Below are 19735 nucleotides of genomic sequence, written 5' to 3'. Positions count from 1 at the left end.
AAAAAACACTGCTGTAGGGAATGGCTTTGGACCGGATGATGAAAGGATGCAAACGCTCCTCACCACGCAGTTCAACTGGAGCACTGCTTGCTTTGGGAAGGAACATCTCCTGTCAACAAACCATCTCACAGCCATTCTTCTTAGCAGCTCATTCCTCTTTCTTCTAGATATAAGTCCCCATTATGTACTTGTGGAAAACAGGCTGCCGAGCACACTGGACTTCTGATCCAATATTACAGCTCTTTGTTCCCCGCGCAGCTCTGCAGGAAGGGGTCACCCCGGGGCAGATCCATACAGGTGTTCACTCTTTTCATCTGAGGGCTGTAGACAGCAGTATCACTTCCTGCATCGCCTCCATCTCTTTCATCTCAGTACCTGTGCTCAGCAGCTCGTTGCACAAACTGTAGAGTTAAAGGCACGAGATTAAGCACGCAGAATCCTTGCACCTCGTTTGCTTGTGCAGTGAGTGCCTGTGCTCGGCCCAGCACTGGGACAGTTGCAGCAGCACACCTTGCTGCAATTACTAAATTCTGGGCAGATGGGCGAGTCCACTCCACGGGAGGCTGATATGTGAAACTGAGCCGTGTTTGCGAGAGCAAAGTTCAGCTCAAGGCACCACCTGTCAGGTCAGGAATAGGAGTCATAGCAGGAGGAACCTTCCATGTCTTAACAAGTTAAGCAAGCAAAGGAGGAGGGGAGAAGTGCATTGCTCTTTGCAGCGGTACAATAACCTGGAGGGACAGCTTGCATGCAGCCAAACGTTGCAGCTAAAACATGTTTTGCCAGTGGTGGTGTGTAAGGTCACAGGTACGTTTCACTGTTTCTTTACTGCTCCAGAGATGACACAAGCTGTGGGCAGGCGAGTTTATTCGAACACGGAAAGAAAGTTTTATAATCTTGCAATCCTTACCTTCTGTTTGCCCCCTCTTTGTAAACACACCAACTTAAGGCCAGCCAACCGTCCGATCTCCTGGGTTTAAATTACGCTTCCGTGGGGCAGAAGCTGGTGAAAGAGGGAAAGGTAAGGCATCCTCCCTGCCCTACCCTGTACACAAGCATAAAAACCTTACCCTGGCACCAAAGAGAGCCCCATGGGCTCTTCCTTTAATCACTTCAAGGGGCCCAGTCTGCGGTGTTGTGGTGGGTATCCCTGGTGTAACCAGTTTGTTAAGAGCCAGAAGAAGCTTTCTGGCTCCAGTCAAAGCAAACGGAGGAAAACCAAGAGCCTACTGACGGTGTACTTCAAGCGATGCTGAGCCCAGGTTTGCTCACCTTCTCAACAGTCAGTTCAACACATGAATTTTGAGAATCAAACTTTAAAAGCCTTCCTCAAAGCCTTGCTTGCGGAGACGCTGTGCAGCAACCCTCACCAAACTCAATTCCCTTCTTTTCTATCACTGGTGCCTACACTGAAGGCTTTTCTGTGGTCATCCAACCAACGTCATCTTCCCCCAGGGGAAGGTGGAAGGGGTCCCTACGCTCGTGCATGAGGATCTGAATGTTTCTGTCTTTCCTTCTGGCAGTTACCTGCCCCTCCTTGATGCCTATTATCCAGCACAGCAGCCTGGCACCTGGGTTTGCCCGGACTCCCATCTGCCTATTCATCATTTGGCCACAGTTGAATGAAAAGAAGAAGAAAAAAAAAAGGGAGGAGGGGAAAAAAAAAAAAAAAAAAGGAGAGAAAACAAAGTCTTTCATCTTCATAGCAGCAAGATTTCAGATCTAAAGAGCTGGGGCTCTCAGCTGCTTTAAATTGAGGGTTATGGCTGCCAACTGCCAATCTGAAGCTGCATATTACCTTTCATCCAGTCCTGCGTTGTTCAGGCCATAGCTTTTCTTGCCTTTTGTTTCCTCTCGGATCGGTTAAGTGGAAGCAGGTGTTTTCCTGCCCTGCTAATCTCTGGTACATTCAGGCAGGCCCAGCAACTGGGCAGGTAAATGGAGCCTGGTGGCCACGGCTGCGCCTCTGCAAGCAGCCCTGACAAATGTTCTCCCTTCTGTGTGCTCTTCCAGTTTGCGTTGTCTCCCTCATCACTCTTCCTCTTCACACGGACCTTTGCTCTGGAAATATGGATTTCCAGAACCAAGTGAGATTGTGAGCTGCTCAAGTGGACAGGCCAAGTCTGGCAGGGCTGGGTGAGCCTGCAAGATGTGGATGAACCCCAGTACTGTGGTCTAAATGCAGGAATGCAGGCAACAGCTGCAAATCCCATGCTACTGCTGGAATGATGGACTGACTTCCTCAAAGACTATAGCATGTACTGTAGGTAAAGGGAGGCCGAGAGAAAACTCAGCTAAGATCACACAAGGAGGAAGAATGGCTCACATGCTATTTGTCTATACATGCCTATCAAGAGTTAGCAGCAGCAGCCAAGCTCTTCCAGCTGTCGCAGTCCAGCAAAGAAACTCTGAACATTGATCTGGTTTCCTTCTCCTCACCCACAAACTGTGTCTTTTCATGAGTGCAAGCAGTATTCCTTTTCCCTTCTCACCAGCTTAATATATAATCAGGAACCTATTGGGCAACCAAGTGGCACTGTCACCATCTCTGCCCACACGGAGACGGTTTCCATTCCAATATACGCTTGCTGGTTCAGACAGCAGTCAGAGAAGGAGCAGATCTTTCCTAATTGCATCGCGTGACAGTGCAAACAGAGCCCTGACTTCACCACTGCCTCGTGCCAGGAGCGCTACCAGGAGAGTCAGCACCTTCCTCCCGCTCGCAGTGCAGAGCTGGTGGCATGCAGGCTTCTGAATCATCAGCCCACGGTACGGCTCCGTGAGTAAGCGTCTCCCTCCCATTGGGCTTCCATTACGTGTTGCAACAGCTTTGCGTGTACCTGCTTTCTTGAAACCCTCCACCTGGCAAAGCTGATGAATCCACGGAGGAAAACTGATGCGGCAGCAACATCGCCGCATCCCCAGCGCAGCACCGTGTTGCTCGACCCTCCATCAGCCTACAAACAGTAGAAAGAAAAGAAACGGTTAAAGACACGCAGTTCACTGCAGCCCAATTTTAACGTTTCTATATTAAGTAAATAAAGTCAACATAAAATTCAGGTCAGGAACTATTTGTTCAGGGTCAGGTGACTTCAACTCAGCTAATCAGGGAGACACACCTTTCCTTTTGAACAATCTTCCACTTGAGATCTGCAGTTAAAAACAGGTTTGCTGCAGATCAAGTCAGTGAACTGCAGCACAAGTACCCACAAAAGTAGAACAATGGGCATAATTTTCACTCCCAAGAGCAGGCAAGCTCCAGATTACAGGAAGAGCAGGAGCAGAATCTCGCAATGCAGAGCCGACTGCAAGATCCAAAACGTACCAAAAAGACCCTAAAAAGCTCTGTATTCTTGGGATCAGTGGGAAAAAGCCCACCCAGCTGAAATCTTGCTTTGAACAATGTTGGCTACGTTATTACACCCAAACCTGCTCACTCTGAGGACTGCAGGAGTTTGGTTGTTGACTTTAGTAAAGCACGTCTAGGGATGGCCAACTTGGGTACAACTTTGGCTGGCCGCTTCCTTCCCTGCACATTGTGGTATGGCTCATGGCCGTGGCATTGCTCAATCCCTCATAGCTTTTTTCCATATCTTTCCCACAAAATTCAAAGCCTTGTTGCACCTTCCTCGCCGAGGTTTCCTCGGACCACACGCAGAAGCTCTCTCCTCTGTTTGGAGCAGCTCTGAATGCGTAGGAAGGGCCCTGGCAGCTGCACTGAGACAGGTCCTCAACAAGTCTGCCAAGCTGGGTTCTGAGAAGTTCCCTGCTCTTTTCCCTGTTCAAATAGCTCCAGATAAGCAAACGTCCTGAGCACTGTTGAGCCTTGATTCACACGCACAACACAGACGACTGTCATTGATATGCAATTCCCTGTATTTCCTACCTGCAGAAACCAACTGAGAGGAAAAATGAACCCCCTTCTTAAAGACGGGGTCCTTGGGGATTATCTCTAAGCTGCTGGTCTACGTTGCCAAGATTTTGGCTGTGCTGCTTTCACATGCCAAGCCACAGCAGCAGGCGATGCCTGCATCACACTTAGACGTGCCTGCAGAGCTGCTGCTGTTTTCCAGTGCTGCAGGAATACCTGCTCCCAGCTCTGCAGCACCAGGTGCAGAAACCAGTCGCATTACCTGAAAGCAACACACCTCCCTCCTGTCCCTTGCAAGAAAAACACAACTGAGCGATTTCAAACCTCTGACCCTGCAATTTGTAACGATGATAAAGTGATGCAGCAAAAGAAACAAAACCTCGTCTGATTTCTGGCTTGATGCGTGCAACCATCTCCCCTGACACAGAAATCCGTGCAATGCTGAGCAAACACACCGCCTTCCTGAGCAGCTTTAAACCTCTTGTTTCCTGGTGTTTTTTTTTTCGCTCAGGTCTGATACAACAGGCTGGTGTTTAAAACAGCAGACCACTGCGTAGCAAAAACAGACCTAACACCCTGACCTGCCTCCTGTTTCGATCAGCAAAAATCAACTGCATTCAGCCCTAACTGCTAAGAAACGCTTTAAAATTGAAGAAATCCAAACAGTCTGCCATGCCTTATTGGACAGGTGACTCCGCTGCTTTGTTTTGTGCAAATTATTTCTGGGTTGGGCTGGATATGCACATGGATTGTTTGATTACTGGTCTGGGGTGAAGAAAGGTGCTGTCATGCTGAGCTGGGGTTTGCATGGCAAGGGCAGGAGGGCTCTGCAAGAACAGTGAGTGGCTCAATCTGAGCCTCCTGAGCCACGTTGGGATTTTCCTAGAGCCATGAGAGCTGAGCAGACCTTATGCATCTGCAGAAGCTGCAGCACTCACCTTCACGCTGAGGTCAGTGCAGATCCACGTCCATGGAGACATCTGGGTGGGCAAGCAGCCACGGAGCAGCCACCATCAGAAGGGGAACCCACAGAGCAGTGCAGAGAACTTGGCCTTGGGAATGGAGTCTTCATGATGGAAGTGGGATGCAAGGGGTATTTCAAAGCCAATTCGCCAGCGCCACACGCAGCGTCTGTAAAAATGAGATGACCTCATGAGCTCGGCCAATCTCTAAACAACATTAGTGTGTGAGCATGCAGAGCAGAGACGGTGTCTGGAGGGGTCAGTCGCAGGTCACTTTGCTGAGCAACGCAAACCTGTTTGGCTCAGAGCATCCCATTGCTGTGGCAATGCCTGGCTCAGCATCACAGCGTGCAGCCACTGCTCTGTGCCTGGCGACCAGCTGTGTCTCAGTCCAAGGGCCCTGCTGCCAAATCCCTTTGCTGGTGTGACACAGGCAGAGGTTTTATGCTGTGAATACTTGGGAACGCCAAGCACAGGCGCTGCTTCGTGGCTGGTGATGGACCTTTTTGAGATTCTAATGAAAGTTTCGATCTGAACCTGTCTTTAATGTAAGGATGGAGGGGGGAGAGGGCCTCTCCTTATAAACCCTGGTTACCTGCTGCTATCCACACTGTTGGCAACAGCATCTGTTTCAACAGGTAAAGCAGGCTTAGGTAAGTCCAACCAATTCTGGAATCCTGAAAGAGTTCCTGAGACGTGGAATAACTCCAAAAACACGTGAATGGATGATCAATTATCCTGATCATTTAACTTCGACGCAGACTTGCCTGCTGACATGGAGCAGCATTAGCAAGGCAGGTACAGAGTAGAACAAGCATGCTACCTGATAGGGTGCCTTTTAGATCTATTTTATACAGTTTTTAGACAGTGAGTGTATCATCGGGTTGAATATGAGGAAGAATTTCTTCTCTGAAAGGGAAGTGATGCATTGGCACAGGCTGCACGGGGAGGTGGGGAGTCACTGTTGTGGAGGTGTCTAAGGGAAGGGTGGACGTAATGCTGAGGGATGTGGTTTGGTGGGCAGTGCTGGTGGTAGTGGACGGTTGGATTGGTTGATCTTAGAGATCTTTTCTAACCTGAGTGATCCTATAATTCTGTCGGGGTAAGAGGTATCAAGCCTCAGAGAAGGGGTCAAAAAAGAAAGGCTTGAAAGAAGACCTAAATGTGGCGTGGATGATGCCTGCAAGAAGAGAGCGTGCACTACAGCACTGCAGTTCTACAGGAGCTTCTGGAACCAACACAGCCAGCGATGAGTGAGCAAAATGCCATTTGTAAAGCAGAGATCAACTTTGCATGGATCATTCAAATGAGGAAACCCAGCAATGCTTCGCTGACTGCACATCTGAATGCCAAATAGTAAAACCAATAAATACACAAAATAACTTCTCCAACCTGGTAGATGTTAGGAAATCGTAGACTTTACAAACTGCACGTTCAATATTAGAGGTGTGCTTAGCAAAGTTACACTTCTCAGCTCTCCAACAGGAGACCGACGCTGATCTTTCTTTCCAATAGAAACAATTTATGGTTATAAAGGACATCAGTCGTGCGAATCTCAGATGTTAGCCTGTCCCAAAGGCATTATACTGAAGGAAAACCTGACCTGTTTTTCTTGTAACACGGATTTGTCATTCCAGGAACCTTCAACATAGTGATTTGGGAAATGAATTGTCCTTATATCTCCATCATAGTTGTGGTTCTACACTGCACTGGAAGCCACTGCCTTGGAGACTGCTGCAGAAAATACAGTGTTCCTTGGTCTGCCAATATAGAAAACCCCTTCACAGAGAGAAATTCATCCACAGTCTCCAAAGGCGCAGCTTTAGACTGAATATGTCAAAATGACCAAAGAAACACGAGCACGCCCAACCACAACATGAAGAGAAATTAAAATGTGGATAGTTCACAGGGAATGTTTGAATACAGCATTAAACCTTGAGATGAAAGATGCTAGAGCAGCACAGAGCAGCGCCGTTGTGCAGCGAGCTTCACTTGACGGCACCATCAGGAAAAGGGATGGAAGGGGGGGGGAAAAAGGAAAATAAAAGTTTTGCACAAAGCCAAAAGGAGGCGAAGCGTGCCTTGGTGACAGCTGGCACTGCATGCAGAATGAGCGGGCGGGAGGCAGCAGTGGCAGTGCTGGCAGGAGATCTGTGCTCAGTGCAGGAAATGCTTTTTTTGAACGGCTCCTAATTACGGCCCTTCTCTCCCCGCCTGTCCCGTGTCGTGCTGTAATTACAGGAACAAAGCTGGGAAGGGGCTGTTTCTCGAGGAAGAAGTTGTGAAGCAGACACGCAGGAGCAAGATCCGAGATGTTTGCAGACGGTGGGAGCTGTGCCCACGTGTTCTGAGCTGAGAGAGGAAAACGGGGAAATAAAGGAGCAGGGAAAACGCGGTGCCATCCTGCATCTCCTCCGTGGTAGCTGGTTTTGATTTTTTAGATGTTTTTAAAGCTGTCTGTGGCTCATTTCTCCCTCTAAGTCAGAGGGAATGGAAGGGTCAGAGGCACAAGAAGGAGAACACGAGCCACTCCATCGCTCCTTAGGCCCATCTACAGAAGCCTAAAGGCACTGAGTTCGAATTCCTCAAGCGTTTCTTCAGGCTTGCCCTCTATCTACCTCCAGTAACAGGTTGGATTCTGACAGTGTCACCATATAGATGGGAAAGAATGCTGCAAAGACCACAGGAATAAAACTTGGAGGCCCCCGGTGCTGCACCACTCCTCCAGAGGCAGCATCCCTCCTCAAACCTGCCTATCACAGACCCTGGGGATGATCCCAGCAGCCAAATCACCTCCAGCTTTCCTTTCTACAAGGCTTACAATTGCCCCTCCAGATTTCTTGCCAGGCTCCCAAAGTTGTGTTAAGTCCCCATCTCCCACCCCTAGCAACGCTGCTCCTGGGTTCAGTTCCACCTGCAGTAATTGGTCCCCGAGGGGCAAGAGGTGGCAGGAGCTTGTGCTGCATTGCAAGGTGTGGAAATGGAGGAAATTAACACCGGCTCTGTTTTTCCATCCCAGTGAATAATGTGATTACTGAGGAGGGGAGAAGGGCTGAGCCTTACATCAGCTGTCAGATGGGGTTGAACCTTTTTTTTTTTTCCCCTTTCTTTTTAAGCAAGCAGATGGGGAGACCGTTGCATTCACAGCCTGCCCTATACAAGCACAACTCACAGCAGCTTTTGCCAGTGAGAGAGTTAAATGAAATGTTTCTTAAGTCATCAGCACCGCCATGTGAAAAAAACCTAAAAAGAAAAGATCCGGGGAAGAGGAAGGCAGAGCATAACCACAAGTGATGCCGGCATGCCAGAACTGGCTGCTCTGGACATTAGCTGCAATCATGAGCTGAATAAAACAGCAGGACTGAAGTGATCAGTCATAACACATCCTCTTTTTTTTTTTTTTTTTTTGAGCTCTCAAATGATTTATCGCTTCCACATCATCCTCATTGATTGAAGCACAAAGCAGGCTATAGGAAATAAAAATAGCAGATATTTAGAGTAGGGTCAGGCTGCTCACAGGCCAGGTGAAGAGATGCAGCTTGTTTTCATCTAGATCTGATTTTAGTGCTGGACGCTGCTATAAAATTTTTCAGAAAAATGAATTCTGCTCGTTTCCTGTGTTTCTTCTTTAGTTCGATGATATCCGTGGAGCCCAGCCCTTTGGTTCTTACAGCCCACTCATGTTTAATTGGGATGAAAAAGGCTCACCCGAAAGCTGCTATTTTTCCTGCAGGACGCAGTTCCTTTGGACAGAAGGTCCAGGTGCTGCTGCCCTTCAGTCCCAACACACCTCTGCTGGCAGCTCAGACAGACCTGTGGTGGTTGGGGTGCGATTGCCCTCTGCTTGTCTGGGCAGACCGTGCTCAGCTGCAGCTGTGCAGCGTGAATCCAGGGGTAGGCGATGGGAAGAGAAACTTCCCTTCCCTTGCTGTCATCTTGCTAACACCCAACGGGACAAGGAGAGATTTTCACTGGACCCTACTGGGGAACTTTTCTTGCTGTCCGGCAGCTGTTTGTGTGATGGAGAGACTGTGAATTTCCTGCTTTTACCTTCCAGCTCCAAACAAAGCATTCTCTATGTAAAAGGAGCCTCGCTGCCGGCGAAGCAGCTAGTTCCAACACGTCCCTTTCCCTCCTGGCACCCTCCAGGAGCCCCCACAGAAGGGGCAGGGAGTGCAGTTCCCAGCACACCTGAGTCACCCCTCGCCGAGCGCCGGCAGGAAGGGGTGGTGGCAGCTGGGAAGCTCCCGTGAGTCACCGACCAAAGAGGAACTTGGCACCATGTCTGAGCTCTTACTCCTCCCATCAGACTCCTTGTTGAAGGTTGGCCACGGGAGGAGGAAAGGATCATTATGGTGAAAGGTAGTGCATTAAAGAAAAGGAGGAAGAGTATGAGCAAAACCAACTTCTTGCCACCCAGCTGCACGAAAACAGATTTTGGCAGTTCTCCTGAAGCTGTTTTAAGGTTCCCAACATCAGGACTCTTAGTGAGAGGCTGCGGTTTTAAGATTGGGTACAAGTGTGCAAAGGCATTGCCTTCATTGATGGGACATTTCCAATCTCCCATACTACCAAACCACTACATGAAATTTACAAAACACCTCACCAAGACATGAATGATGAAGAAAACTACGACTGGTCAGGAATTTTGGCTCGAGATCTTTCCAAGCAGAAAGCAGTTCTGGAAAACCCTTCAGTAGCCACTAGATAGGGCAAAGCCAGGTGCACCATCCTGCCCTGTGCTGCACGGCGCCCTGTAGGGGAATCCTGGCCTTGACTCACTGCTGAGAAATGTTCACAGACCACAGAGGAGAACAAAACCTTTGGAGGTGGAGACGTGGAGCACACGTGCCCTGCTGTAGGTGAGCAGCGTGGGGTGCCCTGGCTGCTGCACCCTGCTCTGTTTAGAACAGTGCTTTCTCGCCGCCGAGCAAATTAGCTAAAATGCGAATGACTGCAACTCTTTACCTCTTTATGGCTTCTTGATTGCTTCATCTGAGACGTCTCGGCCGTGATATTTGTTAATTACCAACTGTCGAATGGAAAACATGACTGGTGCATTATTAACCTTTCGCTAGCTTCGCCGTGCTGTTTGACAAACTTTTCAACTGGTTTCCTCAAAATTAATCATTGTACATCTTAAAGAATGGCAGTAAAATACAGGAAAGTTCATCCTAGCTAGGACAGGCGAACGGGCTCGGCAACCTATCAAGGCCCTCCAGTCCTTTTTGTCATTGATTCCACAGCTTTCTGATCATTTTCCTGCACTGTTATGTAAAAGCTTATTGCACCGGCGTACACGACCCTTTCAATAAATGAAGCAATCATTTGTTAGGCACGTTTTGCTCGCTGTGTTTTTGCTATGTTAGCTGGTGGCAATGTATGAAATGAGTAATAACGCTGTTGATGAATGAACCTGCCAAGAGCCATCACTCATCTTGTGGCTTTCCATCCAACGCTTCTTTTGCTGCTTACAACAAGATGCCACGAAGCAACCCAAACACGATTCAACACTGCAGCATGCAGAATTCCCATTGCAACACAAGAGGTAAACGGGGTCACCAAGGAGACCGCATCTTTCTCTGGCTGTTCTCTTTGCAACACACTGGGATCGTTACGTTTTATTTGCAAAGCAAGACTCATGCTGCAAGGCTATTGAAACATCGTGGAATACACAATTTCACTTTTGCAACCTCACCTGATTCCCTGCAAACTTAAAGAAGCAAACAGAAAAAGGATCAGTGCAGCGTAACTCATTCTGCCCGTACTTTTTATCCAATTGTATTAGCCATTAGCAACAATTTTCACTTAAGGGGGACAGTGAGCCCATAAGAACGCATCAGTGTACTCGTTTATTCTTAAAAGTTTGCTCTCACTTGTTCTTCTATCGCTAAAAATTGTATGTCCAGTGAAAAAGCTGGTGCATGGTACCCAGTGAGAAGTTGACCGTCCAGTTAACAGCCCAAATCTTGTACCAATTGTTTAAGTCCTCGAGATAAGTGAAAATTAACTGCTTTAATAATTTATTTACAGGTACTTCTGTATCTGCTGCTGGAAGGGTTAAAACCTTATTTCTATCAGACAGAAGACTTTTGCTGGGTTCAACCCCTCCTTCTATCTAACCTGTAGCTTATCGACAAAACCAAAAGGAAGCTCCAAATGACAGATGAGCCAATCTGCAGTTCAGAGCTGCAGGAGAATGCTTTATTCTATCAATCATTTAAGGCATGACCGATGAGGGCTCAGTGCAGTTGAATTTGCTGTCCTTTTTTAATGGGTTGGTTATTCAATCTTGATATGCCTGAAGAGCAGGGTTAGCAGCTCGGCTGCAGGTCGGCAAGATCCTGATGGTGGCCCTAAGCCTGTTTGGGTGATGTCTGCCTATAGGTGCTGCTGTTTCTTTGACTCTGGGGGAAGCAGAACAGTAAACAGTTTGTTGAAAACAAAGTACAAAGGAAGGATGGGACTTCCAGATGCCACGTGGCACGGCTGATCCAACTCTTCTGACAAGGACACGGTGGTCCTAGGTCAGATGGGGCCAAGTCATTGGAATCCACATCATTTAGATGAGTGTGAGTTTGGAGCAGCTGCTTTTCTAGTGGCCTTGAATTATTTTAAAGACAAAACCAGTCCATTTAGTGCCTGAAATAAGGGCTTAGGGGATGGTATTCCTCCACGCACCTCGAGAGCTGAGTCCTGCCTGGAGGAGGTGAGATGGGGGAAGAAGAGGTGAAAGAGACCGAAGGAGGAGAAGGAGGTGCAGAAGTTCTGTTTGCACTGATATTTATGCCTTTTAGCTGTAGGTCTTGGGATTTTAAAAAAAAAGTTCTGCCACTGAGTTTAGAGCATAATATTGCAAAACATATCTCGGAACACCTGAATTCTTCTCTCATAGAACCTATGATTTCAGCAGATGCTGGAAAGCGACGTGCCTTTGAGGATGGCAGCCCTCAGGCATAACATCGTTATGGCATGTGTTTAGGAACTGAACTCTCCTTCAGATAAATGGACATAAACTCCAAAATGCCTTCAAATCCGGCAGAGGGGCTTTGATCACTTCTACAAATGGAAATCCAGTTTCTAAATCACTTGGACACTTGAAAATTAGACTGGAGCACGAGCGTGATTGATGGTGATGTTTTCAACTCGCTGATTCAAATGGCTACTCTAGATGAAAAAGGAATTTCAGCTTGCGGAAAACAGGAGGGAAGAGCTTGGAGAAAAGGGCCATAAAACAAATTAACACGGGGCCTCCAGGCATTGGCTCAAAACATTTCATTCCTTAGAGATGAGGTACCTCTGGGGAAACAGAAGCAGCAAAACAAATGACAAATGGAAGCCAAGGGATGCAAATGATGAAACAAGAAGCTGTAAGAAGTCAGGCAGTACTTAAGGGCTGAGATTGGTTTCGTACATTATCCTTAGAGAAGCCCATTTAAGTGTTCATATCGGAAGGAAGTACTTCTACCTGCTTCAGGAGTATAATCTTTTCTTGTGCCTTTATTCTGAGCTTTGTAGGGCACTTGATTTCCTTCTTCTCTCTTCCCTTTACAGATGACTGTAACAATGCGATTTGCCGCCTGTGTCCCCTTAGGGAGCATTCAAATTGTTTCCATGGGTGATTATATTTTTTTGGAACCCTTTCAGGATTTGTTCCATTACATTCGGGCTGTTTTCCAGAAATATTTTAATATTCAAGCAGATATTGCTGCATTCGTGCCTTCGTTTGCAAATAAAAATCAGAGCTGTGGCAAATCAAGGGAGGAAGCCGTGATTCGAGCTGTACCATTCAAATCACTTTTTGGTTATGAAATGCTGATCACCGAGCCTAGATTAGTTCCGATGGAAGCTGTTGATATTCAGGTGGCCTTTCTTCCTCATTCTCTCCTTGTTTCAGAGACACCTGACAGGATATTAATGTTTAGATATGCAAAATATACCCTTATTTTCAACGTTAATCATCAGAGCTGCTGATTTTTTTTTTTTTCCAGTGACTTCTCAAAGCAAAGCTGGAGAAATGCGTTCATGGGAAGATAAGTAAAATGCATGACATTTCTGTCCTTCCACTGAAGGCAGAAGTTAATCTCTTTGCCCTGTGAGTTCAAGGCAGAGCAAATGCACTTTGAAAGCAAGGAGTTAAAGATTGCAGAACGCTGGGGCTGCACCGTACCCCCTGCAGACGTTTCACTCGGCATTTATGGCATACATAGGGGTTTGGGTTCTGTTCTGTTTTCCTCCCACCACCCAAAGGAGAGCCTCTTTTTGCTGCTATCGAGTCCAAAAGGGGAAGAAGCCCACCCACCTCAGAGAGCAGTGCTTCAGCATCCTCACCGCCTGCTAGCAAGACCCAACCATGCCCTGCGTTCCCCCTCAGCCTCATTCCAAAACCTGGAGTTCATCTGTGTTCTGTCGGCCCTGGCTACACGTAGGTCAGCTGTAGTTTCCTCTGCCCTTTCCCCACACGCCAACACAGTTTCCTAACGTTCTGCTTCGATCTTTGGAAGACTGACGTGGCTTGGATGTGGCAGAATAGTTGCCCCGTGCTCACGCTTTGTGGGTCCTGACCCAACTTCCACCAGCGCAGCGCTGCTGATGGATTCCAACGGTTTGACGCAACGGCACCACAGGAACAAAAATAACCCCACATCTGGCCCCGTTCTGAACGCACACATGGGAAAGTAAACCTCGGCGAGCCAGGTGCTGTTAACTCCACTGCTGTGACTGCAGCAGAGGGAATGGTTTGATAACCAACGCAGCAGAAGATGCGAAATCTCCGGCTCCTGCCAACTCCTTTAGCATCGTGGCTGGAAAGTGTTCAGACCACAGAATCCTGGAAGTGATTGGGAAGAGAGGAGCCCACACCTTGGGAAGCAGCTTGGGTCTGCTTGGTGATCTCTATTCACAGCAGCTCAGGAGTTAACCAACTGCCTGCGCCCGCACCTTCTATTTGCCTTGGATTTGCACCAAGCTTGAGTCATCACGTTCAAACAGAGGGGAGGGAGCGGGGGAAAGAGCTTCGTTTTCCAAGAAGGGCATTCCCATACCAGGACACTTTTAAGTTCTTACCAGGAAAAGGAGCCTTTTTGGAACGAGGTGGGTGGGTGCGTACCTTCTCTGAAGGGAAAACAGGATCTGCTCAGATCTGTACGTAATCACTGACAACTCAGTTGCACCGGGGTCCGAATGAAGCAGGACCTCCGGGTACAGCGGGTCACGTCTGCCTTTTTCAGAAAGATTTACTGGAGCTGCAGCAAAAGTAACCTCGTGCCATAGGTGGGACCGAGGGCTTTTATAGTAGCAGACTATCAAAGGAACGTAAGGAATGCGGGGTGTAAACAGATTAGATCTTTTTCCCCTTCTTGTAGAAAGGCCCAGGTTTCTTCCCTTTCCTCCGAGGCTTGAGAAATTTAAATGAAATCCCGAAGCATGCATGTTGCTCAAGCACACTCCGTCCCCAGCCTGGGATTCAAAGCCAACAATTCACAGGTTTTTCCTGTTTAATCAGGGGTTGTGCAGGAACTCGGTGGAGCCTTGGAACCGGATCCACTGGCCATTTGGGTTGAGCTGGAACGAAATTGACCTACAGCACATTAACCCCTCACTTTGCTATTTCACCTGTTTGGAAGCGTCGGTCCTGCAATTACTGACGCTCCCCACTGGCCGTGACTCTGCAGAATGGATTTCCTACCCCAGACCCACATCCACATGTTGGGTCTGTCCGTGCACGGGGAAGGCAGAAAGCTGAATCTGGGGCTGAGCAAGGCCTGAAGGTCAGCAGGAGGCGCAGGTGGGAGCGGTGATGGAGAGGTTGGGACTGGGAAGGGCTAAAAGAGTTGGAATTGGAGTGAGTCCGACATGGGCAGCTCCTTTGACCCACCAAGGAAGATCATGAGCACTAATGAGTAAGAATATTAACAGAAATCTGGGGAATTGTAATGGTACTGAAACACCATTAGTGGGGAGAGGCGCGTGGATCTGCCGTGTCTTCTGCTCTCGCTCCAGGAAGTTTTTGAGCTGATGGTTCCTGCACTGATATGATTCTTGTGCTTGTTTACGTACCCTGCCCACACCTTCGTAACACCGAGGTCACACACAGTCTCTCAATCCCTGTTCTTAACACGAGCACCCCACGGAAGAATTGCTAATGTCTAAGGTTCCCAAACTCCCTGGTAGAACGTATGTTTTAACCCCGAGTCCTTAAAACCTCCAATGCCATCAACACTTCCCAAATAAAGGAAGGGAAGTATAGAAAATCTAATGCTTTTCTTCTCACTTTCCACTTTTGTTCTGATTTTCAGTTGCTTTGTTAGGGTTCTGTTCAGCTGATGGCGAGTTGCACGGTGTTATCTTTTGTAACATATCCTTCTCTCTTCTCCCAGCACACCTGTCACAGTTGTGTGACCTGGATGGGCCCGATATCAGCTTGAAATAATCACAAATGCTCTTTCCAGCGGCAGTTCCTACATTCTGAAGCCTTATTTGGTCCTGCTGGGGGGTGTTTCCCAAAGTAAGGAATTAAACTATGATCATAGGAAGGAACGCAGAGTCACATTTTTCCTCATGAAGGCAGAAACTGCTGGCAGCAGCTGTAATGGGCAGCTGTAAGCAGCAATTAAAAGCAAAGGGGCTATGAAAGATGCAAATTCATATAGAAGGCAGAGAGAGCCCTTGGGTTTCTGAACCCAGGAGCTGGGCCAGCGAGGCGCACATCACACAGCGCATTGATTTGCGTTGGCCAAGCAGTGGTGTTACAGATATTCTACCCGCTGCACAGTGAGAAAACTTTCCTGGCTTGCTTTCCAGTAGACCAAGGCATCTTGTTCTATGGTAGCATAAGACAATACTGATTCAATTGCAGAAAACAGCACTTAATGTTGACGGGGTCAGAGAGCGTGGTTTCTCCCAAGAAAACATTTTGCCATTCTTCTGAAATGCGTTCTCTTTCCACCTGTCACCGCCCTATAAATCATTAGCAATAATTATCCTCTTCACTTGAGCCAAAGTGAAACCAAACCAAAACAAAAAAAAAACATTTCTATTAGAGATAGCAGATATTAATCAGAATCCAAATTCCAGGGAAGCTGATGAGAGATTTCCTGTTGCCCTCTATGTCCTCTGGATGCCCCGTGTATTTTTTTAAGTTTTAATTACATTGAGCCCAGCATGCTATCTATATGTACACAGAAATCTATGCACACAAGCATCCCTTTTACTTGCAGTCTAGAATCTCGTGTGCTGATTTCATCTCGAGAGGTGATCACCTCTTTAGGTCAGTGTGATGTGGGATGCTGGCACATCTCTGGCACACAGCTCTCCTCCCTCCCACCTGCTCCACCAGCAGGCCATGGCACTGAGCAGAAAGGTGACAGCACCCAAGGGCTCACAGCCTGGCCACGGGGATGTTCACAGACCCAGAAGCATGTGAGCTTCGGGAAAGGAAGGAGGGGACTGCAGGAAGCCCTGCAGCTCCTGCAACTCCAGCGCGTCATCTTTGCAAGTCTTCGTGTTCGGAATAAATACACACAATCACTACCAAGAAGCAAACGGTGACCTTAGGGCTTCCTTTGTGTGCTCAGGTTGCCCCGAACGCTTGGCACCGTGTCAGAGGGGGCTGCAAATGATGCTTGCCATGTTCTTTTTATGATCCTTATCAAAACCCTGTCTGCCTCCCGTGCCCTGCTGCAGCATTCATCTGAATTTGCAGCACCGTGCCTGGCTTTGCTAGAATTTCAGTTCCTTCCTATAAAAATCCCTCCCCTACAGTTGTTGGACACTCACACGCGTATGAAAGCATCCCATAAAACAAGAGGAGAGCCTCTTCATTTTCAGACGGCGTGCTGCACGTACTCCCACAGCTCAACCTGTGCCTGAGTTTTACAGCTCATCTCAGAGCAGCACCCCTCCGTACAGCCCCTTTTGTACGCTCAACAGAACACACAGACTCTACGTTAGCCCTCCTTTGCGGAGAGAGTCACTGCGTATCCATCACACAGAGGTGGAGATCTCCCCCCTCAGCCACCAGCAGAGCTGGGAGCCCTGGAAGGAGCAGCTCTGCTGATGGTTGGAGGAGTAAAGCAGCTCCAGGGATTCACATCGCCGGGGCCAGTGTATGGCTGCAATCACTATCAGTCTCCACAGACCCTCACGTTTTGAAAGAAGTAGAAAATAAATGTTTGTCCTTTTGTTCTGCTGGCAATTTCTCTCCTGCTTCTCGAGCAACACTACCGGTGTCTGAGTGGTCAGGAAGGTGGGAAGTCACCTGCAGCCACAGCTTTTAATGCACAAAGGGCAGCAGCGGGAGCCACCCCTCTACGCTCAGCCTTATTCCAATGGCCACAGTGCCTTTTGTTCCTGAACCACTTCCCAAGCTCCCTCAGAACATCGCAAAGCGCAGCTATCACCATCCCTCGAGAAAAGCCTTCATTAAGAAAAGATAAAGTCAATCACTTACTTGTTCTCTCCCGCCGTTTCCATCTATTAAACACACACACACACACAAAAAAAAAAAAAACCCCAAACCAAACAAACCAAAGCAACTTCTCGCTTCGTTTGGCCTCGTTCACGTTAAGAAAAATAAAAGTCGGGGTAAACACCAGCCCTGAGTTCACCCAATACCTTATGAAGCTCGGGGAAAACAGGGCGGAAGAGGAGCACCCCGGAGGAATCTCGGAAGAGCGGATTTATTCCAAGTGCTTCGCAGCGCTGTTATCTCCGCCTTGGCTAAGCGGAATGCTGGTGAAAATCTTTGCCTGGTACAGTGCGGAGCCTCTGGTTCACAGGCCAGGAATTCTACGCTGAATAATTTTTAACTTCGGCCCTGGGAGGAAAAGCAGAGTCTCGTACATTCTGCCTGCTTGAGTAGGCTTTGTCTTTTTATTGCACGGAAGGAGAGCTCCAAACTTTTTGGGGGGGAGGTGGGGGACAGGGATGGACACGCAGCGTGCCCTGAGCCACACGGGTAGGGGATACGGTGGGACAGGGGCAGAGCAAAGCTGGGGAGCTTTTCAGGGGAAATGAGAGGGCTGAAAGCGGCCCTTCAAGAACTGTAGGCAATGATTTCCCAGTTCTTTTTTCTCACTTATAAAAAAATAATTTTACCAATGTGCAGCGAATACCATCTGACCCACCCGGACTCGCTAAAACAACAGCAGTTAGTGATTCTAATGGACCGTTTTGTTCTCTGTGTTGTCTTCCCTTGTTAGAGGGCTGGCTGAAACTGGGGACACCCCAAGAAGCAGGAGAGCCTGCCTGAAGCCCACGGAGTCAATGTGCAAAGATCTGGGGCAAGAAATAAACACAGGAGCGAGCCGCTTTGGCTCTGCAGGAATTACATCACCAACTGGGAGTGCTGGGAACGAACCCCACCTCCTGAGCTGTACCCGGGCATGCTGAATTGGACTCAATGACCCTAATAGGTCCTTCCATCTCGGGTTATTCTGTGAAATAAAAGATCAGATTTCTGAGCAGAGCATTCCTCATGGCCTCTTCCCACCTGGAAACATGGGCCAGGACGCTGGGAGCCCAGCATCACCCCACGAGAGCCACCAAACCTACGACTGCTGGGCTCCAGGCCCACGCTCGTTCCACGTGTCCACGGTGTTTCCATCCACAGTATTTCCAAATGATGCTTTTCTCCTTCAGGGATGGTGGAACCCTCAGCCCACAACGACCACTGTGCGGAACACAGCTGCCCTCTTCCACCAGAAGAGAAGGGGGAAGGCTGTCTGGAAACAACACTTGGCTCCAATGGCTGCATCTGGAACCTGCTGTCACATGCATCTCTAGGATATGCAAACAGCCACGCGTGCGGTTGTAACGTGGATGCATTCACCCACACTGAAAGCAAAAAGCAAGAACTGAGACGAAGGAAAACCCCACGGAACCATACAGGTGGATGATGGGGCAGATCTGGAAAGGGAGCAGCGAGGAATGCATGCATTCAACACCATTTAAAAAGGGTTTTTGTGTGTGTCTCTCTATTGAAGTGTGACTTCAAAGACTCTCTCGGTGCACGTACAGGCGAAGGCTCCCCACCAGCAATGCCCTCCTTGACAAATGCGGGCAAATCCTCCCATGCACCTCAAGAGAAACCTTCCCCCAGACCCCCCCATCACCAGCAAGGCTCCCGGGGCTGTGTTTGTACAACACTGCCGCTTCCAAAGCAAACAGACACCCTCAAACCGCAGCGGCTATTCCATATTGAGATGCATCAATAAAATGTGATTTATAGCATTGTCACTGGAACGTTTTGTCCTTATCGAGCTCGAGATAAGATAGGAGGCATTGAGAAAGGCTCGTTAAAGCGCAGTCTGGCAGTCAGCACATTAACGAACTTGCTTTTCAAAGCTTATTAGCAAAGAGGCAACCGGTATAAAGGAACAGCTTGCAGGAGCGGGCGTGAGCTGGAGAGGGAGAGAGTTGGTTACACCATCACTTCTACCTTCGAGAAGCCCACTTGTTTTATGATCCTGAATTATTCCAGAGCTCCCGTGCGGACGAAGAGCTCGCTGGGCTCCTCCCGTCCGTATCTTTTTCTGGTTCAAAGTGTAATGGGAGTATTTCAGAAGCTGTTGGAGTTTTTCCTCCTCTAGGAGCGCCCTGAAGCGGCACTTGTTTGTCAGGGGGAGGTTTGCAGGGCAGAAAGCCCGGTGATATCGATAGGGAAGGCCTTGTGCAAGGAAGCACCAAACCGTGCGGTGCAAGGAGACTGTTTTGCAGCACGCAGCCTCACAACCCTCCGTGCGCTGCAAAGTTTTCAGCCTCTGAGCCCCCCTGGCACCAAGAAAACGCCCAGTTACATCCTTCAGGTTCGGGACATCCCCTTCTAAGTCGCTTTGCTTTCATCCCTGTGCCCTCTGACTTCTGCCCCCCGCCGTTTCCCCCACCTCGATGAGCCGTCCTT

At 48.5% G+C, this 19735-nt stretch overlaps 2 long non-coding RNA genes across 10 annotated transcripts in view; one reads left to right on the top strand and one right to left on the bottom strand.

The window, feature by feature from the left end:
• The window catches only part of LOC116242521 (uncharacterized), a 51718-nt gene extending 42327 nt beyond the window's left edge, over positions 1-9391 (top strand). For 8 of the 9 annotated variants that reach the window (XR_016459381.1, XR_016459388.1, XR_016459387.1 and 5 more), the window contains one exon: positions 4383-9391. This is a non-coding gene — a long non-coding RNA (uncharacterized LOC116242521). The remainder of the gene's footprint in view (positions 1-4382) is intronic. The other variant, XR_016459386.1, reaches the window with a different exon arrangement.
• Positions 9392-11000: 1609 nt separating this feature from the next.
• On the bottom strand, positions 11001-13426 carry LOC149915265 (uncharacterized). Its single transcript, XR_016459389.1, has 2 exons — positions 13136-13426; positions 11001-12736 (listed from the first exon to the last, which is right to left on the bottom strand). It is a non-coding gene; the product is annotated as an uncharacterized LOC149915265 (long non-coding RNA).
• Between the last annotated feature and the right edge of the window lie 6309 nt (positions 13427-19735).

The sequence above is a fragment of the Phasianus colchicus genome, chromosome 22, assembly GCF_987193195.1.
Source record: "Phasianus colchicus chromosome 22, bPhaCol1.hap1.1, whole genome shotgun sequence".
NCBI classification, from domain to species: Eukaryota; Metazoa; Chordata; class Aves; order Galliformes; family Phasianidae; genus Phasianus; species Phasianus colchicus.
Note: the sequence above shows the minus strand (reverse complement) of the source record. Positions and strands in the feature narration are given on the sequence as shown.